Source organism: Prionailurus bengalensis, chromosome A1, assembly GCF_016509475.1.
Source record: "Prionailurus bengalensis isolate Pbe53 chromosome A1, Fcat_Pben_1.1_paternal_pri, whole genome shotgun sequence".
Taxonomy (NCBI): domain Eukaryota; kingdom Metazoa; phylum Chordata; class Mammalia; order Carnivora; family Felidae; genus Prionailurus; species Prionailurus bengalensis.
The window spans coordinates 174,210,571-174,238,245 of record NC_057343.1 but is presented as its reverse complement, the minus strand read 5'-3'; the positions used below and the strand labels follow the sequence as shown (position 1 = coordinate 174,238,245).

The following is a 27,675-nucleotide window of genomic DNA, read 5'->3' as shown; positions in this document are numbered from 1 at the left end:
TAAAGTAATTGCATTTTGAAAATTGCGTTTAGAGATTTTTTTCTTGGGCAAATGTTAAAGCTTTTGACTACAATAGTGATGTATCATTTAAACCTCATGGAAAAAGGATACTTTGTGTGTCGTTTAAACATGCAGGGTAAAGTTTTAAAGAATTAATCTTTTTTTTTTAATTTTTTTTTTAATGTTTATTTATTTTTGAGACAGAGACAGAGCATGTCAGCACAGAGCCCGACACGGGGCTCGAACTCACAGACCGCGAGATCATGACCTGAGCCGAAGTTGGCCGCTTAACTGACTGAGCCACCCAGGCGCCCCAAGAATTAATCTTTAGAATGGCAAGGGATACATCCTGTCTGCATTTTATAGCAAGGTTTATTGGTGAATGGAACATTGAAATGAGAAAATTCTACCTTTCTTCATTTCAGTGACTTCACAGTGTTTTGAATTGAGGAGGAAATTGAAGAAATAATTTAGTATTAGATTATTCTATCAGTTTTTATGATTGTATATCCAGTATAATGATGTCTGCATTTAACTGGAAAAAAAAAATATATATATTTTAAGTTTTATTTATTTAAGTAATCTCTACACTCAATGTGGACTCGAACTCATGACCCCAAGATCAAGAATTATGCACTGTTCTAACTGAGCCATCCAGGTGCCCCTAACCAAAAAATTTTAAATTGGCTTTTGTCATTACTTTTCCTGATTAGCACAGTAAAAATCAGGGAGTACTTGTGGCACCTGGGTGGCTGAGTCAGTTAAACAGCAGTCTCTTGATTTTTGCTTAGGTCCTAATTTCAGTTTGTGAGTTTGAGCCCTGAGTTGGGTTCTCTGCTCACTGTGTGGAGCCTGCTTCAGATCCTTTGCCTCCCTCTTTCTGGCCCTTTCCCAGTTGTGAGCACGTGTATCCCCCATCCCCTCCCCCCCCCCGAAATAAATGTTCAAAAAATTTTTTTTAGTGTTTTTAAATTTATTTTTCAGAGAGACAGAGAGAGCACAAACAGGGGAGGGACAGCGAGAGAGGGAGACAGAATCCAAATCAAGTTCCAGGCTCCCAGCTGTCAGCACAGAGCCTGATGTGGGGCTTGAACCCACGAACCACGAGATCATGACTTGAGCCAAAGTTGGACTGGACGCCTGACTGAGCCACCCAGGCACCCTGCCCCCCGTCCCTCCCCAATTTTTTTTTAAATCTGGAAATATTAAAAAAAATTTTTTTTAACGTTTATTTATTTTTGAGACAGAGAGACAGAGCATGAACGGGGGAGGGTCACAGAGAGAGGGAGACACAGAATCTGAAACAGGCTCCAGGCTCTGAGCGGTCAGCACAGAGCCAGATGCGGGGCTCGAACTCATGGACTGTAAGATCATAACCTGAGCCGAAGTCGGATGCTTAACCGACTGAACCACCCAGGCGCCCCTGGAAGTACTCATTTTTGTAAAGTATAAATCATGTTGGAAGAAGTTAGGACATTAAAAAATTTCTTTTTGTATTTTGCCAAAAAGCCTTTGGTGGTGATCTGAGGATTCTTTTAACTCTAGAACTTAGTCCAGAGCCCAGCTAGATACCCAGACTTTGGGATCAGTTAGGGTTGAACTTGGCAATTAATGATATCCTAGTGGAAACTCTCTGGGGTTTCTCAATAGTATATGCAGGTAATACCTACCTACCACGGTTTTTTATTCTGTTTTCCTTCTTTCTTTCTTTCTTTCTTTCTTTCTTTCTTTCTTTCTTTCTTTCTTTCTTTCTTTCTCTCTCTCTCTCTCTCTCTCTCTCTCTCTCTCTCTCTCTCTCTTTCTTTCTTTCTTTCTTTCTTTCTTTCCTTACTTATTTTTGAGAGACAGAGAGACACAGAGTGTGAGCAGAGGAGGGGCAGAGAGAAGGAGACAAAGAATCCGAAGCAGACTTCAGGCTCTGAGCAAGCTGTCAGCACAGAGCCCAATGTGGGGCTTGAACCCATGAACCATGAGATCAGGACCTGAGCCGGAGTCAGATGCTCAACTGACTGAGCCACCCAGGCACCCCGATTCTGTTTCATTATATATGGGAAAGGCTTGGCACATAGTAGAATGTTCTCTCACATGTTATTTTCCTCTCTGCCTGAGATTCATCTTGGTCTCAGTTTTTAAAGTTTCACGATTTTTCTTTCTCTTTTCTTTTCTTCTTTTTTTAAATATTTATTTGGGGCGGGGGAAGAATGAAGAACAGAGGGAGAAAGAGGATCTGAAGCAGGCTCTGTGTTAACTCAGGAACTGTGAGATATGACCTGAGCCATAGTATGATTAACCTACTGAGCCACCCAGGCACCCCAAGACTTTTCTTTTAAAATTCAAATACTGGACCCCAACCATTGGATTTTTCAAATTATACATGTCACTAATCAGTTCAACATACTTATTGACTCAGTTAAGTTTGCTAAGTTGGCTCTTTGATCTTTTATTAAGTCGGTATTTGATCCTACTTGTTCACCAGAAACTTAAATTTTTTTTCTAGTTTATTTAGAGAAAGTGAGTGGTTAAGTGGGGGCAGGGGCAGAGAGAAAGGGAGATAGAGAATCACAAGCAGGCTCTGTGTTGTCAATGCAGAGCCTGTCTCAGGATTCCATGTCAGGAACTTTGCAGTCATGATCTGAGCCTAAACCCAGGAGTTGGACACTCAACTGACTGAGCCACCCAGGTGCCTCCACCAGAAACTTTAGATACAGAAGTTCCATAAATCCAGTAGGTTTAGCTTTGAGAATCTAAGCAGTGTGGATCGACTATGGAATATACCGTTTTTTTTCTAGTCCCCTCCATATCTGTATCAGGAGTCTCTTAGCACTTAACCTCTGTGTGTGACTCAACCCTTATTCCACCCAAAGACACTAGTTGAGTTTCTGGAATATTTCTAGTATATTACCAGCAACTGGAGGACAAAGTGTCCTTTGGCTATGGTTTTTAATGTGACATTTCCAAGGGATACTTTTTAGCTTTGTGCATTTAAACTTTCCCTTTGCATTGCATGCTGTGTTTTCTCACCTAGGTGTATTTAACGTTGCTTTGGGGTGCCTGGGTGGCTCAGTCAGTTGAACATCCTACTCATTGGTTTCAGCTCAGGTCATGGTCTCACGGTTTGTGGGTTCAAGCACTACGTGGAGCTTGGCACTGATAGTGCAATTCTCTCTATCCCTCTCTCTCTGCCTCTCCCCCGTTTACTCTCTCTCTCAAAAATAAACATAAAAAAAAAGTTAACTTATGTTCTAGGGATTGAAGTGGAAGATAAACACTTTGACATTTACAACATTTCCTTATGTTTTTGCTCTTTGTATTTATTTGTTTTTCAATGAATACTCAGCATTAACAGTGTGCCAGACACTGTTTGAAGTCTGGGAGTACAGTAATGAGCAAAACATACATGGTTAGTCCTCATGGATCTTCAGTCCAGGGTGTGGAGAAAACATTACACAAGTCATCCCATAATAGTTACATAATTGCAGTTAAACCTAGGATAGGAAGAGAAGTGTTAAGGAACTTTGAGCATGTATTCCCAGGAGACCTGATTTGGTTTAGTGTTCAGGAAGGCTTCCCTAAGAAAGTGACATAGAGACTGGGATCCAAAGATTGAGTTAAGAGTTACCTTGGGGGCGCCTAGGTAACTCTGTTAGTTGAGCACTCATCTTCGGCTCGTGAATTTGAGCCCCACATTGGGCTCACTGCTTTCAGCGCAGAGTCTGTGAGAGCCCACTTAGGATCCTCTGTCCCCCTTTCCTTCTGCCCCTCCCCTGCTGGCGCTATCTTAAAAAAATAAACGTTAAAAAAAAAGTTAACTTGAGTATAAAAGGGTCTGAGAGGGTGGGAGTGGGATAAAAGAATTGAAAGAGCATTTTTGGCAGAGGGACCAGCTTGGGTAGATGTCAAAGGGTCATGATCTCCAAGTTCATGATCTCACGGTTTGTGAATTTGAGCCCTACATTGGGCCCCTGTTCTCAGCACAGAGCCCATTTCTGGTCCTCTGTCCCCCCTCCCTCTGCCACTTCCCCACTTGTGCTCTCTTTCTCAAAAATAAAATAAAACAAAAGCTGTGCATCCAAATTGGTTAGCATTTAAAACAAAAAAAGTGTTTGATGCCCAACCAACTCAGCCATCCAGGCACCCCTGATATATATATGTAAATATATATAAACACGCACACACACATACTTTTGAGAAGAAGTTTGTTTATTTTGCGAGGGTGGGGAGGGGCAGAGAGAGGAAGAGAGAGAGAATCTCGTGCTTCAGCACCGAGCCCGACAGAGGGCTTGAACTTGTGAACCATGAGATTATGACCTGAGCTGAAACCAAGAGTTGGACCCTTAAAACCGACTGAGCCACCCAGGCGCCCCTGAGATATATATTTTTAAGTGTTTAAAAACTAATTTCAAACTATGTAAAAATTCCCTATCATTTTTATAGTGCTTTTCTTGGAAGGAAAGTTCTTTTAGTTATTTAAATGTCCAGGTATAGTGTTATAATTAATTATGCTTTTTTGTTTTGTTTTGTTTAAAAAAAAATTTTTTTTTTAACGTTTATTTATTTTTGAGACAGAGAGAGGCAGAGCATGAACGGGGAGGGTCAGAGAGAGGGAGACACAGAATGTGAAACAGGCTCCAGGCTCTGAGCTGTCAGCACAGAGCCCCACGCGGGGCCGGAACTCACGGACCGTGAGATCATGACCTGAGCTGAAGTCGGCTGCTTAACCGACTGAGCCACCCAGGCGCCCCAATTATGCTTTTTAAATAAAGTCATTATTTATGAGTAATTATGAATGCAAGAATATGAGTAATTATTATTTTTTTTCAATATATGAAATTTATTGTCAAATTGGTTTCCATACAACACCCAGTGCTCATCCCAAAAGGTGCCCTCCTCAATACCCATCACCCACCCTCCCACCCCCCATCAACCCTCAGTTTGTTCTCAGTTTTTAAGAGTCTCATGAGTAATTATTTTTTATATCTTTATTTTTATTTATTAAGTTTATTTACTTTGAAAAAGAGAGCGAGTGAGCTGGGAAGGGGCAGAGAAGGGGGGGAAGAGAGAGAGAGAGAGAGAAAATCCCAACCAGTCTTCATACTGCCAATGTGTAGTCCTACACGGGGCTTGAACCCATAAGCCATGAGATCATGACCTGAGCCAATACCAAGAGTCAGAGGCTTAACTGCCTGAGCCACTCAGGCACCCCTATTTTTTATATCTTTAGCCGATTGCAAAGTTAATCTCTATTTAGTCAGTTATAAGCTGTATTAGTAATCAAAGGTAAACAGATTAATTTACTTAAGTTTAGGTTGCATTGGAATTGGTTTTAACTCAATAAGAAACTTTGTTCTCATACAGGCTTAATGTGCCTGGCATATTGATGAAAGTGCTACAACCTATATATTTTTGCATACTTAATAGTAATTCTGACAGTACTTAACCAGGGACTAATAGCAGATTGGTATTACATCCATTTTGTAGATGAGCTCAAAGGGAATTAACTGCACAAGATTGTACACCTCTGATTCTAGGGAATGGATACTCTTGTAGGGCCTTCACAACACCTGAATTATCATCACTGTTTATTTGAAGGTCAGGCCCTGTAATTGAGCATCTAATTCAAATTAAGACTGGTGTATTATTGTATAGTTGGAGAACAGATTCAAATCTTGAGCTAGATTTAGTTTTTTGAGGGAGATGTCTCATTGTGTTTTTGGCTGGGGTTGGGGAGATATTATGTCTTAATCATCTCTGTAGCCTAGGGCCTAGTTTAGCCTGGTGGTCAATGAACAAAAGTGATATTTTGCAGGTTTGTTATGGTTTAGTTTCTTAAATGGACTCCCTCAAATTAAAAAAACAAAACGGTACACAAAATAAACCCACTCTCTTGTTCTTGTGAGTTATCTCCTTCTCTTGTATTCTTCCTGCTGAGGCAATAACTGGTTTGGACCAGCCTTGGAGGGACATCAGAGGCCTGGCACAGGTGAGGTACACAGACCCTAAAGTGGAGTAACTGTCTCAGTGACCAAAGCTTATTTTTTTTTCTTTCTTTTTTCTTTTTTTTCTTTGTTAAGTTTGTTTTGAGAGAGAGATTATGCGGAGGGGAGGGGCAGAGAGGGGGGGTCAAGAGAGGGGGAGGGAGAATCCCAAGAAGGTTCCATGATAAGCACAGAGCCTAAGGTGGGGCTCTATCTTATGAACCGTGAGATCATGCCCTGACCTGAGATCAAGAGTTGGACGCTTAACTGACTAAACCATTCAGGCAAACATCTTTTTTTTTTTTTTTTTTTTTAAATGTGTATATGTTTTGAGAGAGAGAGCGTGTGCACCCACGAGTTGGGGAGGGGCATAGAGAGAAAACCTCAAGCTGGCTTTGTGTTGTCAGTGCAGAGCCCGATGCAGGGTTCGATCTCATGAACTGTGAGATGATCATGATGTGAGCCAAAATCAAGAGTCGGGTGCTTAACCTACTGAGCCACCCAGATACCCCCCAAAGCTCATCTTTGATTTAAGATGATCAGTTATTTGAATCCTGAGTTGTGGGTGAATTTCAGAAGTAATGTGTGCCAATAGCTTATTGAGTGTCTTATACTGGAACTGTGCCAGACCCTGTGTAGAAATTTATTTCTAAATATATTATCTCCATTTTACAAGTGAAGGACTTGAAGTTCAGAGAAGTTAAATAACTTGTCTGAATTTACAGTCAGCAAGTGTTAGTGTCAAGATTGCTTCATACCTAGTTTTGTTGAGCACCACAGCCTCTGCCTAAATTCTTGTGTCCTGGGGGCCTGGCTGGCTCAGTAGGTAGAGCATGCAACTCTTGATATTGTAGTCATGAGTTCAAGCCCCATGTTGGGCGTAGAACCTCCTTTAAAAAAAAAAAATTCCCTGTGTCCTGGACTTGTCTATTGTGCAAGAGGGATCGGGGATATATGATATTACGACTGGAAAAACAACATTGTTTTTGAGAAAAGGCATTAGAACAGAAGGTGGGATGTTCTAGTCTTTTTGTCTTAAGGAAATCACTTAAGTGTCAGCATCATTTTGCTTTTTTAAAGGCACAGGTAAAGTTTAGGTAAATGGCTAATAAAAGTTGTTCGTTTTTAAATTAAAAAAAATTTTTTAATGTTTATTTTTGAGAGAGAATGTGAGCAGGGGAGAGGCAGAAAAGTGGACAGAGGACCCGAAACGAGGGCTTGGATGTGGGGCTCCAACCCACGAACTGTGAGACCATGACCTGTGCTGAAGTCAGACACCCAACTGACTGAGCCACCATGGCGCCCCAGATTGCTATTTATTTATTTATTTATTTATTTATTTATTTATATCACAAAAGGCTGTGTATAAATTGTTTTATTGTTTTCTGAAAATGTCTTTTTTTTTTAATTTTTTTTTTTTTAACGTTTATTTATTTTTGAGACAGAGAGAGACAGAGCATGAACAGGGGAGGGTCAGAGAGGGAGACACAGAATCTGAAACAGGCTCCAGGCTCTGAGCTGTCAGCACAGAGCCTGACGCGGGGCTCGAACTCACGGACCATGAGATCATGACCTGAGCCGAAGTCGGCCGCTTAACCAACTGAGCCACCCAGGCGCCCCCTGAAAATGTCTTTGTTTTAAATGTAAGCTAACTCTAATCTCCAGTTTAGTATTACTCAATGGTGACTTACCTTTTAACAACATTAATTGGCTTTGACCTAGGTAAAGAAGTACAGTAAAGAGCACAGATGTGTATGATGTGTCTGTTTTGAAGAGACCAGGGGCATCTACCGTTAGTTGCATTATAGTGTAAAGGTGTTGTGAGAAAAATTTGCTTGATGAGAGTTTGTAAACAGAATTTTCTCACTGAATGAGAGTATGGTCACAGTTGTGCCATTAAGTGCAGTTACAGGTACTAAAGGCTGAAACAGACTAATGTTACAATCTTTTTTTCCCCTGTACATAGTGGAAAGAATGCAATCGAACAGAGCACAAGCATGGCTTTGTTTGGCATTTGGGATTTCCCATTTCTGAGCCTCAGATTCTATACCTAACAACAACAAGGAGATAGTAATTAATACCTGCCTCATTATCAGTATGACGTTTCAAAGGGAATAGAATGTGTGGATGTTCTTAGCAGTTTATGGTACTTGGGTGTCTAAGTACTTGGGTATTTGGCCTCCTTTCTCAAGGCTGGGCTTCTGCTGATGGTCACCTAGCCCCAACCTTACCATATGGTCCTCAGTGTACCAGTTTCTACAACCAAACTAGCAGCTTTCCAGCTTTCTAGTTCTTTCCAGCTTTCTTGTTGGACTCTCTGCTTTTCCTCTGTCCTTTTCCAAGACTTCAGCAGTTTCCTTTGGTCTATTGTCCAGGCTTTCTATTTGATCTATTGTTCTTGGGTTCTAGCCAATAAGCAAGGGTCATTTCTTAGTTACTCAGTAACAATTAACTTTTACACAGTAATTTTTAGTCCTTTGCCTTGTTTGCCACAGGCTAAAATTGTAATGCTGCCAGAGATCATTTATCTATTATTCCTTGCTAGATTTGCTTCCCTGGGTTCCAGGTCCCCTTTTCATCAAAGCAAAAGTTAACAGACTGAGTTCTGACTCCCTCTGCCAAGGTAGAGAGGATTGGCTGGAGGAGACTTCAAGTACTCTAGTTTACACCTTTCTTTTGCCCTTGGTGTGGTGGAGTAGGGGGTCAAAAGATACTGGCCACTAATTCCTGCTTTTTGCTAAAAGGCTCTTGACCTCTGGCAATGTCACTCTGAGCCTCTCTTTTCTTGTGTGAAGTTATGAGATAATAAAACGTGTGCCGCCTACCTTACTTACCTGGTTGTTTCTGAGATTCAGGTGATACAAAACATTTTAAAAGGGCTTTGAAAAACACACATGCATTTATTTTATTATTATTTTTATTCATCTAGTTTATTGAGGTGGAGTTGACATAATATTATATTATTTTTAGGTGTACAATACATGATTTCATATTTATATATATTGCTAAATGATCACCACAACAACTCTAGTTAACACCTAATACCACACATAGTTACAAGAAGTCTGTCTTGTGATGAGGTCTAAGATATATTCCCTTAGCAACCTTTAAATATGCAAAACAATATTATTATTGTTATTTTATTTTTTCTGTTGTGTTCCTTTTTAGAAAATTGTTTAAATTTACATCCAAGTTAGCTAACATATAGTGTAGTAATGATTTCAGGAATAGAATTTAGTGATTCATCACTTACATATAACACCCGGTGTTCATCCCAGCCAGATGTCCTCTTAGTGCCCCTTGCCCATTTATCCATCCTGCCAGCCAAAACCCCTCCAGCAACACTCAGTTTTTTCTTTGTATTTAAGAGTCTCATAGGGTTTATTCCCCTCCCTGTTTTTATATTATTTTTGCTTCCCTTCCCTTATGTTCGCCTGTTTTGTATCCTAAATTCCACATATGAGTGAAGTCATGATAATTCTTTCTCTAATTTCACTTAGCATAATACACTCCAGTTCCATCCACATTGTTGCAAATGGCAAGATTTCATTGTTTTTGATCACCAACTGATATTCCATTGTGTGTGTGCGTGTGTGTGTGTGTGTGTGTGTGTATCACATGTTCTTTATCCATTCATCAGTTGATGGACATTTGGGCTCTTTCCATACTTTGGCTATTGTTGATAGTGTTGCTATAAACATTGGGATGCATGTGCCCCTTTGAAACAGCACTCTTGTGCCCTTTAGGTAATTGCCTAGTAGTCCAATTGCTGGGTTGTAGGGTAGTTCTATTTTTAATTTTTTGAGGAACTTCCACCCTGTTTTCCATAGTGGCTGCACCAGTTTGCATTCCCACTAGCAGTGCAAAAGGGTTCCTCTTTCTCCGCATCCTCGCCAACATCTGTTGTTGCCTGAGTTGTTCATTTTAGCCATTCTGACAGGTGTGAGGTGGTATCTCATTGTGGTTTTGATTTGTATTTCCCTGATGAGGAGTGATGTTGAGCATCATTTCATGTGTTGGTTGGCCATCTGGATGTCTTCTTTGGAAAAGTGTCTCTTCATGTCTTGCCCATTTCTTCACTGAATTATTTGTTTTTTGGGTGAGTTTGATAAATTCTTTAGAGATTTTGGATACTAACTCTTTAATATGTCATTGGCAAATGTCCTCTCCCAATCCATTGGTTGCTTTTTAGGTTTGTTGATTGTTTCCTTTGCCGTGCAGAAGCTTTTTATTTCGATGAGGTCCCAATAGTTCATTTTTTATTTCCCTTGCCTCTGGAGACCATCAAGTAAGAAGGTGTTGCGGCCGAGGTCAAAGAGGTTGTTGCCTGTTTTCTACTCTAGATTTTTTCGATGGCTTCCTGTCTTACATTTAGGTTTTTAATCCATTTTGAGTTTATTTTTATGTATGGTGCAAGAAAGTAGCCCAGGTTCATTCTTCTGCATGTAGCTGTCCAGTTTTCCCAACACTGTTTGCTGAAGAGACCGTCTTTATTCCATTGGCTATTCTTTCCTGCTTTGTCAAAGATTAGTTGGCCATATGTTTGTGGTCCATTTCTGGGTTCTCCATTCTATTCCATTGATCTATGTGTCTGTTTTTGTGTCAGTATCATACTGTCTTGATGATTCCAGCTTTGTCATACAGCTTGAAGGCCAGAATTGTGATGCCTCCAGCTTTGGTTTTCTTTTTCTGGATTGCTTTGGCTATTCGGGGTCTTTTCATGTGCCGTACAAATTTTAGAATTGTTCTAGCTACGTGAAGAATGCTGGTGTTATTTTGATAAGGATTGCATTGAATATGTAGATTGCTTTGGGTAGTATCAACATATTAACCATATTCTTCTAATCCATGAGCATGGAATGTTTTTCCATTTTTTTTGTGTCTTCAATTTCTTTCATAAGCATTCTATAGTTTTTAGTGTTTGATTTTTCACCTCTTTGGTTAGGTTTACTCCTAGGTATTTTACGTTTTTTGGTGCAGTTGTAACTGGGATTGATTTCCTTGATTTCTTTTTTTGCTGTTTCATTATTGGTGTATAGAAATGCCACAGATTTCTGTACATTGATTTTGTATCTTGTGACTTTGCCGAATTCATTGTTCAGTTCTAGCAGTTTTTTGGTGGAGTCTTTTGGGTTTTCCACATAGAGTATCATGTCATCTGCAAAGTATGAGAGTTTGACTTTCTCCTTGCTAATTTGGATGCCTTTCATTTCTTTATGTTGTCTGATTGCTGAGGCTAGGACTTCTAACACTATGTTGGATAACAGTTGTTAGAGTGGACATCTTTAGTGTATGTGCTGCCAAAGCGAGCACAAGAGTGGACATCTTTGTGCACTTCCTGACCTTAGGGGGAAAACTCTAAATTTATGATATTGATATCATAAATGATATTAGTGGTGGGTCTTTCATTTATGGCTTTTATGATCTTAAGGTGTGATCCTTCTATCCATACTTTCTTGAGGATTTTTATCAAGGAAGGATGCTGTATTTTGTCAAATGCTTTTTATGCATCTATTGAGAGGATTGTGTGGTTCTTACAGAATACACACATGCATTTATTAGATTATATTGCAGTGGGAATAATGCTTATGTTTGTAGTATATTTTATTTCACCATACCTACAATGGTATTGAATCCTTTCTTTGTAATTTTGAATTGAGACTGGGAAAAGAAATCACAATTCTCATAAGGTAGAAGAATTGTTGCCAGCTAAACATAGCTATTGTTTATTATTGATGCCCTGTACTGGATTAAGATAATCTTAGATTTAATATTTGTTCAGTTGATACAACCTCCTACAAATAGGAGGCAGTGTTATCCTACTTTTACAGTTAAAGGAAACAAGGTCAGATAGATGAAATAACTTTCCAAAATCTCACTGGTGCAGAAATTAAGCCCCATGCATTTCTAGTATAACACAGAGCTTCTCTACACAGAACACATAGCATAATGTGTAGAGAAATAGAATCACTGAATTGTAAACCTGAAACTAATGTAATATTGTGTGTCAACTACATTTAAAAAAAGAAAAGTAAACAAAAACCCAATACACAGAGCTTCTGTTATGGTGGCATACAAAGTATGATTCAGTATGTATCATTTCTCATTTGAATGTAATGTATATAAGGGATTAAGATTTTAAAGACTTAGTGATTTACCAATGCACAGAATAGTGTGGATCTTTATCTTCTTACCCTGCTTATCCCTTAGTCTTGGACAAGTCATTTGTTCCCTCTGCCTCTCACATTTTTTACTTGAGAATACTCTATCCCTCAGGACATTATTTTTAGTAAGTTATAATGTAGATCTTGTTATTAGATTTAAGCTGGCTTAAAAGAAAAGGTAATGATTTGTAAGCCTATTTTGGGTTTGATAATGTTGTGACTTTATGTGTCTACATATTCCTGTCATATGTTAATAGTTTCCTTAATAAAAATGATCCAAGACAAATCCTTAATAGCAGCAGCAGTAGCTGCATCTCTAAAGTGATTAACATGTAAGATAGCAAATCAGCACTGCCAAAAAAGGGGGGAGGGGCAAGATGCTGCGGGAGTAGGTTATTTGAAGAGGGAAGGGTTTATTCAACCTGAGTCTTGAAGGAAGCATGGGATAGATTTAGAGAAGGCATAATGAAGGTATAGAGCACTCTGAGGCAGGAGGAATACCATTCGGGGAAATACGTAGTACAAATTACACTCTGCTTAGATTTTAAGGTGTAGGAAAGAGATTATGTAGGAAATAAGGTGGGGTGAACAGATTGGGGTCAGTTTATGGTGGGCCTTGAATACTATTTGGGTATGTGGTATGTACGTTGAGAAATAGGCATCAAAAGTTTTGATTTTTAAAGAAATGGTCAGATATCTTTAAAAAAATATAACAAAACTTACTTTGAGAGAGAGTGCACGAGTAAGGAAGGGACACAGAGAGAGAATCCCAAGCAGGCTCCTCTCTGTTAGTGGGGAGTCCAACTCAGGGCTTGAACCCATGAACCATGAGATCATGACCTGAGCCGAAATCGAATCAGATGTTTCACCGACTGAGCCACCCAGGCACCCCTAGTTTTTTAAGGAAGATCATAACAGTATTGGAATTGTGCTAAATTGTGTTTCTATTTAAGCATTATTTTAAGGTCATTTATTCAGAATTTGAACTATTTTTTCGTAAATACAGTGTTAAATGAAGAGTGCCTATACTGTCATATATTAATTATCTAATTGAGTAAAAGTGGTGGAAATAACATAACTTTTTAAGGAAATACAGGGAATAATACTATAGCAACTGGTTTTTGAATTGTTACTATAAGCCAGACACTTGGACAACTTTATGAAGCATGACTCCAGAAAGTCTTTGCTTTTAACCATTACGTTGTACTGTCTCTCAAAATAATGGCTTCACGCTAGTAATTAAGATAAAAAAGAGAACCTTTGAATGTTGTTTAGGCTAGAGTCAGACTTGAATAGAGCAGGGAGAACAGGCTTCTAATTTCAACGTTTTGAAAGAATTTACTAGTTTCCATCTCCCCATTATCCATGGGAGATATGTTCCAAGACCCCCAGTGATGGCTAAAAACAGGGATAGGATCAAACTTTATATATTTTAATTTTAATAAAAAATTATTTAAGAACCGAACCCTATATTCACTGTTTTTTTGTATATTTATATACCTATGATGAAGTTTAATTTAGAAATTAGATACAGTAAGAGGTTAACAACAATAGTAATAACATAGAAAAATGACACCCATATACTATAATAAAAGTTATGTGAATGTGGTCTGTCTTAATATCTTGCTGTACTATATTCATCCATTTAAAAAAATTTTTATTTGAGTATAGTGGACACACAGTGTTATATTAGTGTCAGGTGTACAACATAGTGATTCAGCAACTCTATATGTTAAGCTTTTGTTCACTAGAAGTGTAGCTACTGTCACATGCAACCCTGTTACAATACCTTTGACCATATTCCCTGTGCTGTGCCTTTTATTCCTGTGACTTACTCATTACATAACCGGAAGACTGTATCTCCTACTCTCCTTCACTCATTTTGCTCCTCTCCTCCAATTCCTCCTTTCTGGCAATCATCAGTTCTCTGTATTTATAGGCCTGATTTTACTTTTTGTTTTGTTTATTTTATTTTTTAGATTTCATATATAAGTCAAATCATTATAATATTTGTCTTTCTCTCTTATGTCACTTATAATATCCTGTAGGTTTATCCATGTTGTTGGAAATAGCAAGACCTTAGTCCTTTTTTTATGGCTGAGTAATATTCCATTGTATATATGTATACACAGTACAATTTCTTTATTCATCTATCGGTGGTGTATTTATCCTTCTTCCTGAGATGTTATGAGGTGATAAAATACCTATGTTAGGTAAGTGATAATAGGCATTGAGATGAAACACTAGGCTACTATTGTCCTCCTGGGGATAATGTCAGGAAGAGGATCATCTGCTCCTGGACTGAGGTTGACCAAGGGTAACTGAAACCGTGGAAAGCAAAACTGTGGATAAGGGGAGACTCCTATCAGCTAACACTTACAGTGCTTACACATTGTCATTACTGGCACTTCACATAGTAATTTGTTTACATACTAGCTTATTCAGTACTTGTAATAGCCCTATGAAAGTAGGTACTATTGTTCCCATTTTACAGATGGTACAAATGAAGCATGGAAATAGGGCACTTTCAGATTCTTTCAAGACAATTCAGGGGATGAAATGCTGATTTTGTTGGTGTACTTTTCTCAGTATTGCTAGGAAATTCTGCCCTGTTGCATTTCTCTGTTTTATTTTGCCCTACAAGGGAAATATGTGTTAAAATTTACTTCAAAATATTAAGCAAGCTGTACTAGAAAGTGTTGATTTGGACACTTTGAAATAGCCAAAAACCATGATTCTTGTGAGTTGATTTTATCTCAATAAAAAAATATACCTAAAAAACTATGCATGTTTTTTAGAGAGAGAGAGAAGGTGAGTGGGAGAAGGCAGAGAGAGAGGGAGACACAGAATCTGAAGCAGGCTTCAGGTTCTTAACTGTCAGCACAGAGCCTGATGTGGGGCTTGAACTTATGAACCATGAGATTGTGACCTGAGCCAATGTTGGATCCTTAACCAACTCAGCCACTCAGGTGCCCTGAGTCCTTTTCAATTCTGACTTGAATGAAATACTGTTGTGACACTGGGCTGGAAGGTTTTTTGTTTGTTTGGTTGGTTGGTTGGTTGGTTGTTTTTTTTTTGTTTTTTTTTTTTTTTGGGTCTGTCTTTGAAGGGGGACTGGGGACCCTAGAATGATTTTGAGTACTCACACATAATTGTGAAGACTTACATAGGAAATCGCTGGGATGTTTCTAACTTACTAATACAACATTAGAAATAGGTTTCCATTTTCACTTGTGCTCAGAAAAGTTTAAGTTAGAGCTGAGAGAGAGGCTTTAGAGAGGAAGGTTTATCTGTGACCCTTCCCAGAATTTCTACCGTTACCAGGAAGCCAAATTTGTTAGTGTACCCAGTGTCTAAATGCACTTACTGCAGCTCATATTCCCATGATGAATAAATGTTGGGGAAAGAGATAATTCCATTGTACTGGGATATTTGTTTTGAAAGCCAGAGTACCTCCTTTCCAAAATCTGGATATTTGGGAGACTAATTGCTAATCTGAAGGTTGCTTAGAGAACTATGATTTCACAGTTTAATAGTCTGTGACTAACTTCTGATGTGCTGTTCTTTCCCAAATTTAGTGGTATTCCCCATTTCCAAATCAGGGAGTTAAGGGGATAGAGACTGATTGCTGGTCATCTTTGAAGTAAAGATCTGTAATGTAGATACGTTTGACTATGTCAGGGGACCTGGCTGGCTCAGTAAGTGGAGCATGAGACTCTTGATCTCCAGTTTGTCAGTTCTGAACACCACATGGGTTAGGTGTAGAAATTACTTAAAAAAATTTTTTTAAATAGAAAAACAAATTTAAAAATTATCATTTATCTTTTTAAGACAAATGAGGTTTTGTGGATTAAGGACCCATAAGGTTTTTATTTTTTCAAGCCTTTTATTTATTTGTTTGTTTGTTTGTTTATTTATTTTTAAATGTTTTTTTATTTTAAGAGAGTGTGTGTAGGAGGGACAGAGAGGGTAAGAGAGAATCCCAAGAGAGAGAGGGTGAGAGAGAATCCCAAGAATCTCTGCACTGTCTGGCAGATCCTGACTTGGGCTCAGTTTCATGAACTGTGAGATCATGACCTTACCAAAGATCAAGATTTGGATGCTTAACCAACTGAGCCACTCACGTGCCCCAAGGACCCATATGTTTTGGCATCTAATTTTGCTGCTTAGGAAATGGCTTATTATAGCCTGTTTCAGTTCAGTTCAAACATTATTATTGAACATGTGTTTTGTCCCAGATAATGGAGATGTAGGAGTGGATGATACCTTGTCTTCTTGAAGTTTAGAGACTGGAATAGATAAATACAAACTCTAAATTCTGTATAATGGTAAACCAAGAGATAGGATAGGATATAGTAGACACTTAAGCACTTAGCCCAGCCAAGAGATAGGAGGTGATGGAAGTAAGGCTTTCTGAGAAGACCTAGGAGAAAGAGGAATTCCAGGCAGAAAGGAGATGGAAGGACAAAGAGTATAATCTAAAAGGGAAACTGTGGACAGCTTGGTGTAGTGTTAGCTTTTGAGGTAGGAATTGGTGGAATAGGAGATTGGAGACAGAGATATTATCTAGGTTCTAGCCTTATTTTACAGCTATTCTTACCTTGACTGTCACTATCTCTTGAAGTTTGTTTTGAGAAATTTGTTACTAATAATAAAACTAGTGACCTTTCTTCCCCAAGATGAGTACACCTCCCATCCCAGTCCCAGCTTAGGAGCTATAGTGTTTTACTTCGTTCATTTCTCTCTCCCAGAGAAACTGAGCTCCCAGAGGACTTGTTTGTTCCATCTCTATATTCAGTTATATGCTAGTCAGAATATATTTTTGTCCTCTAGTGATGAACTATAGAAATGATCCCTGAAAGTGTAGTCTTGTCACTCATAACATTTATAAAATGCTTAAATATAAAGAAGTTTCCTTGAAAATAATTTACTAACATAATAATAAACTGTGTCTTTCATAATTTTCACCCCCTAGAAACATCATTGTTTTTACCACTTTCCAAACTTAGTAAATATTTGAATGATTGAGTGATCCAACATGAATTACTTAAACTAAATTTCATCAATTCAGCAAACATCTGGGCATCTACTATTATGTGACATGCTACAGAGACAGAGATAAGACCGTCATTTCTACTTAGGTTTTTTAGTATTCTTAAACAATATATCTTAAAATGACTGAGGAGTAATGGGAGAAATTAAAAAACCCATTTAACCAGTTTTACTTGTTACATCTTTATTTATTTATTTTAAAAAAATTTTTTAATGTTTATTCATTTCTTGAGAGAAAGAGCATGAGCAGGGGTGGGGCAGAGAGATAGAGAGGAAGACACAGAATCCGAAGCAGGTTCCAGGCTCTGAGCTGTCAGCACAGAGCCTGATGTGGGGCTTAAACCACAAACCATGAGATCATGACCTGAGCCGAAGTTGGATGCTCAACTGACTGAGCCACCCAGGTGCCCCTACTTGTTACATCTTTTTAACCAAGTTGCATAAAACAATTGCATGATTAAAGAATGTTTAAAATGAAAAAAACCTCAGAATTCTGTACCTAACAATTACAGTTTTTGTATTTGTTTATTATGCAAGTTTTGTTTCCACAGTGGTAATACCAACTTTTTAGGAGCACCTGGGTGGCTCAGTCTATTGAGCTTTTGACTCCTGGTTTCAGCTCAGGTCATGATCTCATGGTTTGTGAGTTCCAGCCCTGGGTCAGGCTCTGCAGTGGTGGTACAGAGCCTACTTGGTATTCTCTTTTCCCCCTCTCTCTGCTGCTCCCCTGCTTACCCTCCCTCTCTCCCTCAAAATAAATAAATAAACTTAAAAAACAAACAAAAAAGAGTCGGGTGCTCAACCAACTGAGCCAGCCACCCCAGTGCCCCTTTTGTAATTAATTATTAGCTTAATTACACTATGGACAGGAAATATATTCCATATGATTCCAATCCTTTCAAATTGATTGAGATACACTTTATTGCTTAGGGCATGGTAAATATTTATAAACAGTCCCAATGCTAGAAAAAAAGGTTTATTTCAGGGTGCCTGGGTGGCTCAGTCAGTTGAGCTTCTGACGTCAGCCCAGGTCATGATCTTGTTTGTGAGTTTGAGCCCCATGTTGGGATTCTCTTTCCCTCTCTCTGCCCCTCCCCCACTTGCCTGTGTGCCTTCTCTCTCTCTCTCTTTCGCTCTCTCCCTCTCTCTCTCTTGCTCTCTCTCTCCCTCCCTCTCCCTCCCTTTCCCTCCCTCTCCACCTCTCTCAAAAATAAAAAAAATTTTGTGGGATCTTTGTGGTTTTCTACATATAAGATCTGCAAATAGACATAATTTTACTTACTCATTTCAAATGTGGTTGCCTTTTATTTTTCTCGCCTAGTTGCTCTGACTAGGACATACAGGAATTTGCTGAATAGAAGTGGAGAAAGTAGGCATCCTTGCTATGTTCTTTATCTCAGAGGAAAGACTCAGTCTTTCTCAATTAAGCATGATGTTCTCTTTGGGATTTTCATATATGACTTTTATTATGTTGATAGTTTCCGATTCCTAGTATATGGGTTTTTATCATGAATGAGTGTTGAATTTTGCTAAATACTTTTTCTGCATCCATGGTCATGATCATGTGATTTTTTCCCCATTCTGTTAATGAGGTATATTGTATTTGCTGGTTTTATATGTTGAACATTCCTTGTCTTCCAGGAATATATCCCACTTGGTTATGATGTATGGTTTTTGTTGTTGTTTGTTTTTATTAATTTTTTTGATTCCAGTATAGTTAACCAGTTTAAAAAAAATTTTTTTTTAATGTTTATTTTTGAGAGAGAGAGACAGAGCGTGAGTTGGAGAGGGGCAGAGAGAGAGAAGGAGACACAGAATCCGAAGCAGGCTCCAGGCTCTGAGCTGTCAGCAGAGTCTGATCAGGGCTTGAACCCATGAACTGTGAGATCATGACCTGAGCTGAAGTCGGATGCTTAACTGACTGAGCCACCCAGCTGCCCCCCATTTGTTTTTTAATTGACATGTAATTGTTGTGTAACATTGTGTCATATAACAAAATGTTTTGATTTGATACTCTGTTTTTTAAGTATAATTTTCAATTTGTTTTGCTAGTATTTTGTTAAAGATATTTGCATCAATGTTGGTAAAGGATATTGGTCTGTATTTTTCTTGTGGTGTCTTCATCTGGCTTTGGTATCAGAGAAATACTGGCCTCAAAGAATGAATTAGGGAGTATTCCTCCCTCTTTAGTTTTTTGGAAAAGTTTGATAAGGATGGGTGTTAGTTCTTATTTAAGTGTTTGATACAACTTCCCAGTGAAGCCATTAGATCCAGGGCTTTTCTTTGCTTTTTCTCTTTCTTTCTCTTTCTTTCTTTTTCTTTCTTTGCTTTTGTTTACTCATTACTGAGTCTATCTCTTTGCTAGTTACAGGCTTATCCAAATATTGTTTCTGTGTCATTTAGTTTTGGTAGTTTTTGTTTTGAGGATTTAGGGTTTTATCTAGGTTATCTAATTTGTAGGCGTACAGTTGTTCATCTTATTCTCTTAATCCTTTTTGTTTCTGTAGAATCAGTAGTGATGGCCACACTTTTATTTCTGATTTTAGTAATTTGAGTCTTTTTTATTGGTCTGCTAAAGATTTATGAGTTGTGTTGATCTTTTTAAAGAACCAGCTTTTGGTTTTGTCAATTTTTTTTTTTCTATTCTTGATTCTCTTAATTTTCCCTCTAATCTTCGTTGTTCTGTCTGCTTGCTTTAGGTGTAGTCTGCTGTTCCTTGCTAGCTTAAGGTGAAAGTTTAGGGTATTTGAGAGATTTAAAAAATATATACGTGTCCTCAGCTATGAAATCCGTCTAAGAACTGCTTTTGCTCTGTCTTTTAAGTTGTGGTATATTTTGTGTTCATTTTTTTTCAAAGTATTTTCTAATTTTCCACGTGAATTCTTTGACTTACTGGTTATTTAGTAGTATATTGTTTAATTTCCCAATTTCCCTTGTCTTTTTGGTTTCTAATTTCATTCCATTGTGGTTGGAGAATATATTCTGTATTCCACTTATTTTAATTTTATTTTTGTGGACTAATATATGGTCTATCCTTGAGAATGTTCATATATACTTAGGAAGACTGTGTATTCTGTGGTTGTTTGGTAAAATGTTCTTCAGATGCCTCCTAGGCCTAGGCCTAGTGCTGTTCACCCCTTTTGTGTTCTTAGTGATCTTCTGTCTAGTTCTCTCCATTACTGAAAGTGGGTTTTGAAGTCTCTGTTACTGTTTCTCTTTTTCTATATTTATTTCTATGAGTTACTGCTTTATGAATTTGGGAGTCTGGTTTGTTGTATGTATATTTGTAATTGTTATACCTTCCTGTTAGATTGACATTTTGTCATTATACAATTTTCATGTTTGTCTTTAGTAATCTTCTTACCTTTAAGTATATTTTGTGATATTAATATAGAGAAGCTACCCCTTTTTGTTACTGTTTTCGTGTTATTTCCAACCTTTTCCTTTCAACTCCTTTTTTTGAATTTGATATAAAGTGTTTTGTAGACAGCATATAGTTGGATTATATTTTATGTCCATTCTGCCAATCTCTGCCTTTGAATTGCAGGGCTTTTTTTATTTAGATTTTTTTTTTATTTTAGAGACAGAGAAAGTGGGATTGAGGGAGAGGGGCAGAGGGAGAAAAGAGAGAATCCCAAGCAGGCTCCACGCTTAGTGCAGAGCTGAATGTAGGGCTTGATCCTGCAACCCTGGGCTCATGAGCTGAGCCAAAATCAAGAGTTGGATGCTCAACCATAAAGCCACTCAGGCGACCCTGAATTGTAGTTTTAAATCCCCATACATTTTATCTAAGTAGTGATAAGGTAGGATTGATGTCTGCCATTTTACTTTTAATGTATCTTATGGTCTTTTTGTTCCTCTGATTCTGTTACTATCGTCTTTTATGTTAAATAGATATTTTCGAGTGTAACATTTTAAGTGTCTTGTCATTTATATGATAGTGCCCCCTCCCTCCCTATACACACACAGTCGTTTTCTTAGTGGTTGCTCTGGTGAAGTAGTTAAGATTGCAATTAACATCTAAATTTGATGCAATGTGGTTTGTATTAATACCACATCAAGACATTCTTTATTCATGAAAATTTGAACTGTTGTTGTCCTTTATTTCAGCTAAAGAGCTCTATAATAATTTCTTGTAAGGCAGATTTGCTAGGGACTCTCCTTTAAATGGAAATACATGCCTAAGTATTTTTTTTAGTAATAAAGTATATACCATGTTAGTTTGTGGAATCAGCTAGTAAGTACTTACTGAGTATCTATTCTTTACCAGGTACTGGACTAAGTGTTAGATACAGGTAGGATGAGAAGTCTCTTTTTTCTCTTTAGGTGATTATGGTCTCTGAGATCCTACTGTGGGCTTGGTGCTATGTAGACTTTCAGAGAAGCTTTGCTACTATCAAATTATAATGAAATCATATCGATGCTTTATAAAGCACATAAGTTAACACAAATGTAAGATAATCTGTATTTTTATTTTATTCACTCAACATATTATTAAAAGAACAACAATGTGAGTTTTATATAATCTCTTACCTTAGGTGTCCTATTTATAAAATAGAGGCATTACCTATTTTTATCATAAGAATAAAGGAGTCACTTTTGACTAGGTTAGAAAAAGGTGAAATTCCAAAGTACAATTCACATAGCTCTTTACAGTGTAGTTCTTACTATAGCCTTTAAAACTGGGTATTTTAAATCAAGTTATTAAAAATATTTGCTTTCTGGAATCAATAGAAGAAGTAGTAGACTATTAGCAAATGTTGAGAATATTTTTACTAACTAAAACAAAAAGTGAGTCCTTGAGTTGCAGTCTGTAATTGCACCCCTAGGTCCTTATCTTAAGTTCTATATCAATGTATACTGTTAAAAGAGTTGCTTTAGAAGATATTGTTTGTGGGGCGCCTGGGTGGCTCAGTCGGTTAAGTGTCTGACTTCGGCTCAGGTCATGATCTCACGGTCTGTGGGTTTGAGCCCCGTGTCGGGCTCTGTGCTGACAGCTCAGAGCCTGGAGCCTGTTTCAGATTCGGTGTCTCCCTCTTTCTCTGACCCTCCCCTGTTCATGCTCTGTCTCTGTCTCAAAAATAAATAAATGTTAAAAAAATTTTTTTTAAAAAAGAAGATATTGTTTGTTGTACCAGTAGACATCCATGTATTGTACAGTTAAAATTTGTTAAGAGGCTAGATCTCCATTAAATGTCCTTACCAGAATAAAATTTTAAAAAGAGAAAAAAAGACCTTGTTATATGAGTTAGCTGATTTTAAATAGTTCACTCAACTCTAAGTTTTGGATGTGCATGTAAGGATATTGATATCCAAGGATTATCTATGCTGTGGTAGCATTTAATAAACATTGAAATGGAACACAATTTAAGTCCTGTCCCATACATCCAGGCACATACCTGGACCACCTGAGCACATTTTATCTTAGAAATGTCATATAGTTTGGTGTGGACCTCTTCATGGAAATTTTATTAGTGAAAGTGTTTAAAGATCTCACCTGAAGTGTCTTTCAACCATAGCTTTTGGCTTAACAGCCAGTTCTTGATTGTGATTGAAGGAAATGCTTTAAAAATAGCAGTGACAGGGTTTTACAGGAAATTTTACTGTTGAAATGACATGTTGCTGTCCATGAAAGACTGGAAATGGAGATTTTGAACCTGTTGGGTTTTAGATTTGATTTAAACACTTAAAAACAAATTCTGGCCATATTCATTCAGTTGAAATTGGAAAAAATGTGTTGTATTAAAAAAAAAACATGGTCTTTAGAATTAATCAGGTTAAAATTTTAGGTCTTTACAGTTGTGACGTAACCTTTTCAATCCTCAGTTTCTTTTTTTTTTTTTTTTTACTTTTTTTTCTTTTTTTAATTTATTTTTGGGAGAGAGAGAGAGACAGAGCATGAGCAGGGGAGGAGCAGAGAGAAAGGGAGACACAGATTTCAAAGCAGGCTCCAGGCTCTGAGCTATCAGCACAGAGCCCAACGTGGGGCTTGAACCCGCAGACCGCGAGATCATGACCTGGGCTGAAGTCAGGTGCTTAACCAACTGAGCCACCCACGCACCCCAATCCTCAGTTTCTTTATATGCAAAATGGAGACATTGCCATTTCATCATGTGAGGATTAAACAAGATTATGTGTATTGGTTTCTGGGGCTGACATAATAAAGTGTCCCAAACTGGGTGTCTTAAATAATAGAAATTTAATTGTCTCACGGTTCTGGAGGCTAGAAATTCAGTGTTAAGTTGTGGGCAAGGGTTGTTTTTTTCCTGAGGGTTGTCATATTTGTTCCAGGCCTCTCCTTAATGTCTAGTTACCTCAAGAGTTCCTTGGTTGGTGGGAGGATTTTTCCCTGTGTCTTCCATCATCTTCCCTCTGTGTGTGTCTGTCTCTGTTTCCAAATTTTTCCTTTTCATAAGGACACAGTTATTTTGGATTAAGAATCACCCTAACTGACCTCATCTTGATTATCTGCAAAGACTCTATTTCCAAATGAGGTCTTGTGGGGTATTGTGGGGCATACTTTTGGGTAAGCACAGTTCACTTCAGTAGTGTATATAAAAAGACTTAGAACCATTGTATTTTTTCCAACTGTACATATAGAGATATTAGGAAAAGCCATTCTGGAATGTGCCTGTCCTGCCTAAGTTCAGATGATATTTCTTCACTCTAGTCTTCCTTGATATTCTCCAAGTGTCTTGGCATCAGGAATTCATCCTTGTGTCTCTTTAAAAAAAATTTTTTTTTAATGTTTATTTTTGAGAGAGAGGGAGACACAGAATCCAAAGCAGGCTCCAGGCTCTGAGCTGTCGGCACAGAGCCTGACATGGGGCTCAAACCCACAAACTGTGAGATCATGACCTGAGCTAATGTCAGACACTTAACCGACTGAGCCACCCAGGCGCCCCCCCATCCTTGTGTCTCTTGTTCAGCTTTCTATTGTGGTTGTTAAGTAAGTTTGTATGCAGATAAATTATGGGTTTAACATTGGTTATTTGGAAGTTTTACTTTTCCAAGGTGAAATCTTTAAGCTCTTCTGAAGAGAAGGGTCATATTTTTCCTTATTATTTTCTCTGCTTCATGAATGCAGGCCTCTCTTTGGTCTGGAATCCTTGCCTGTGTCTAATTTTTTATGCATTAAAGTTAGTTGGATTTGGTTGTTATTGTCTGTGAATAATATAATATTAACAATATGCATTTATATCGACATTATTTTCCACTGTGTTTGCACACATTGTTTTATTTGGTTCTCATGGTTAATCAGTTAAGATAGCATTAGAAAGAGGCTGGCTCAGTCAGTAGAGCATGTGACTTGATCTCAGCATTGTGAGTTTGAGCCCCATGTTGGAAGTAGAGATTACTTAAAAATAAAATCTTAAAAAAAAAAAAAAAAGAGCATGGGGGAAAATGAATGCTTCAAGTTTGTGACAGTCTTTATCCATGATACCAATAATTTAATGAGACTTTTTTTTTTTTTTTTTTTTTTTTTTTTTTGAGATAGCACCTGCACACAAGTGAGGAAGGGGCAGACAGGCAGGGAGGGAGAATCTTAAGTAGGCTCCTCGCTCAGAGTGAGCCCAACTCTGGGCTCGATCTCACAACTGTGAGATCATGACTTGAGCCAAATGCAAGAGTTGGAGGCTTAATTGACTAAGCCACCCAGGTGCCCCAGTGGAACAATTTTTTGTGTTTCTCACTGACTTTGTTATTTTTTAAAATCATCATTATAGTTTCAGTGTGGTTCCTGAATGGTTACATTGTATGTGTGAGTGTGTGTTACATCTTCATTATTACATAACTTCATCTGCACTTTGCATATTTCATTGAGTTGTCAGCATATTTCATTTAACAGGTCTCTTGTTGGACGTTAACTTTTTGTTGTCATAAATAGCTACTTGAAGTATTTTTCTACAATTCATTTACTTTTTGAGTTTTTCCTTTGGGTTACAATATTAGGAATAGAATTGTTTTCATTTTGATAGTTCATGGTAGAGCAGGTGTTTCTTGATTCTATAGCTTAGGAAACAGGTTGAATTAAGTGACTTAAGATAGCATAATTTGTAATAGAGTCAGAAGACAGAACTCATTACTACTTTGTCTGGTTATGTGATTCAGCTTCTGGCTTTACCTAATACCACTTATGTTATGTTCCTTCCTTGCTCTTAAAAGTATATTTTTGGGATGCCTGGGTGGCTCAGTCATTTGAGTGTCCAAATCTTGAATTTGGCTCAGTTCATGATCTCAGGGTTCCTGGGATCGGGCCCTGCACTGGGCTCTGCACTAACAGTACAGAGCCTTCTTCAGATTCTCTCTCTGCCTTTCCTCTACTCACATATTCTTTCTCTCTTCCTCAAAAATAAACATTAAAAAAATGTTTTTTAAAAAATTGCTTGTTGAGATACGGTTGACATTTGAAGGCATGTGTTTTATGGCTATACTCCTGATAATATCACTTTTTTGAAGTAACATGAGGAAGACTGAACCAATATCATGTCATAGATTGATTATGGCTTAGTTTATCATAAAGCATATAATAGTCATAGGTTTTATTGTTACTGGATGATAAGGCAGTGGTTGAGAGTTTGGGCTGTGGCATTGGACTACCCAGATTTGAATCCTGGCTCTGCCACTTGCTAAATAGCATATGACCATAGGCATGTTGTAAAATAAGAGTAGTAATACAGTATTTACCTTAAGAGAATTAAAAAATGTGTGTCTAGCACATAGCAAACAAGTAAATGTTAGCTACTATTTTTAAAGTGATTTAGGACTTGAATAAATCAGCCAGTATAATATTTAGCAATGATTGCCAAATAAATGATCATAAATTATATGGGAACCTACTCAAATTGTAGTTTTTAGTACAGACAAATAAAAAATTTGTTTTCCCATCCTGTCTTCGTATCTTGGTTTTAAAGTTTCAAAGTTTGAAAGCCAAGTTTCAAACCTTTTTTTCCTGATAACTTACAAACTAATAACAGGCAAAAATGGCCTTTTTTTTTTTCCTTTCAAAGCATAATATGTAGTTTGTCTTATTTCCCAGTAAGTCTATACTTGTAGAACTAATTACAATATTTTCAATAAGGGCATTCCATGGGATTTAACTTCTGTCAAATTATTGTCAAGTTTATTTATTTTCAGAGACAGAGACAGGGTGAGCAGGGAAGGGGGAGAGACAGGGGGAGAGAATTCCAAGTAGGCTCTGCGCTGCCAGCACAGAGCCCAATGGAGGGCTTGAACTCAAGAACCATGAGATCATGACCTGAGCCAAAATCAAGAGTTTGATGCTTAACCCACTGAGCCACCCAGGCAGCCCTGAAAACAGAGTCTTAAAGTTGAATTGGTAACTTACAAGTCATTGGATTGAGCTCAATTCTTTTGATTTCCTTGAGGTGGAGTATTATTCATTTGAATACTCAATTTATTTGAATGATTTCAGTCAGTTCATTTGGCATACTCTTTATTGAATCCTTAATTCATTTTAGGCATTAAGGAGGGAAGATTGAGTCTGGTGGAGGAGCTCACCAAACCTTTTTCAAGACATGGCACTTTCAGAAATTTGTATGTCTCCTTGAAGTAAATGGGAGAGGTTGATCTTTGTCCAAGTACCCTAGGAGCTTCTTTTGGCTACCTAGGAATATCTCAGTGCACTTACAACTCCTTTGGTGTTGTGGGAAGCTCAGTCCTACTGAACACAAAGCTGTCTTCATCTTAAGCAAGAGGTCTGCTTATGGTGTGTTAAAGGCACAGGCATGGGTTTAGAGCTTAGATGGAGGATGTTGGATTGCAGACAAATTAGGCATATTATTTTTGGAGAAAAGATGCAGCTAGAGTCTCTATATTAGACAAGTCCAAGAAGCTTGATTTGTATTCTTTTTATTCTACATGAAGGGTGTTCCTTGGAGTTGTGCAGTATACCATTCTGCAGGTCCAAAGTCTGGGTCAGTTGCATTGGCACTGCTAGAGCTTAGCCTGTAGCATTCAGGATTATTTCATTAGAGCCATTATTGTTATGTAATTAATAGGAATGTGTATGTTTGAGAAGGATGTCAAATATAACCTGCAGAAGGGATCATAGTCTACCTGCCTCCCCCCCCCCCCATTTTATTGAGATAAATTGACATGTATTTGGGACAACATAGTCCCTTGACATTATTTCTAAATTCTTTTTATAATCTTCCCACTCTCACCTAGCCATGTTGTGATGCAAAGACTAGGGCAAAAACATCTTCTAGGAATGATTCTGTGTCTTTTTTCAGTTTTTAGGTTTTTATAGTTCAAAATAATTACTTTTTTTCTTTATGAATGTTGGTAGATTACTTACATAAAATAAATACAAGTTAAGTGCTGTATAAAGGGCTGTGTTATGAACAATTAAGACAATTTAGTTCTTTGTAATTGCTGTTAAGCTGGGCGTTTTCATCTAGAATTCTGTGCATTGCTTTCTCAGAAGGCTAATAGTAAAATAGTACACCATTTCAAAGGTT

The 27,675-nt window shown here is 37.8% G+C and overlaps 1 protein-coding gene across 8 annotated transcripts in view; it reads left to right on the top strand.

Annotated features, from left to right (window-relative positions):
• Positions 1-27,675, top strand: part of NSD1 (nuclear receptor binding SET domain protein 1) — a 144,129-nt gene that overhangs the window by 34,314 nt on the left and 82,140 nt on the right. The window lies entirely within an intron of this gene.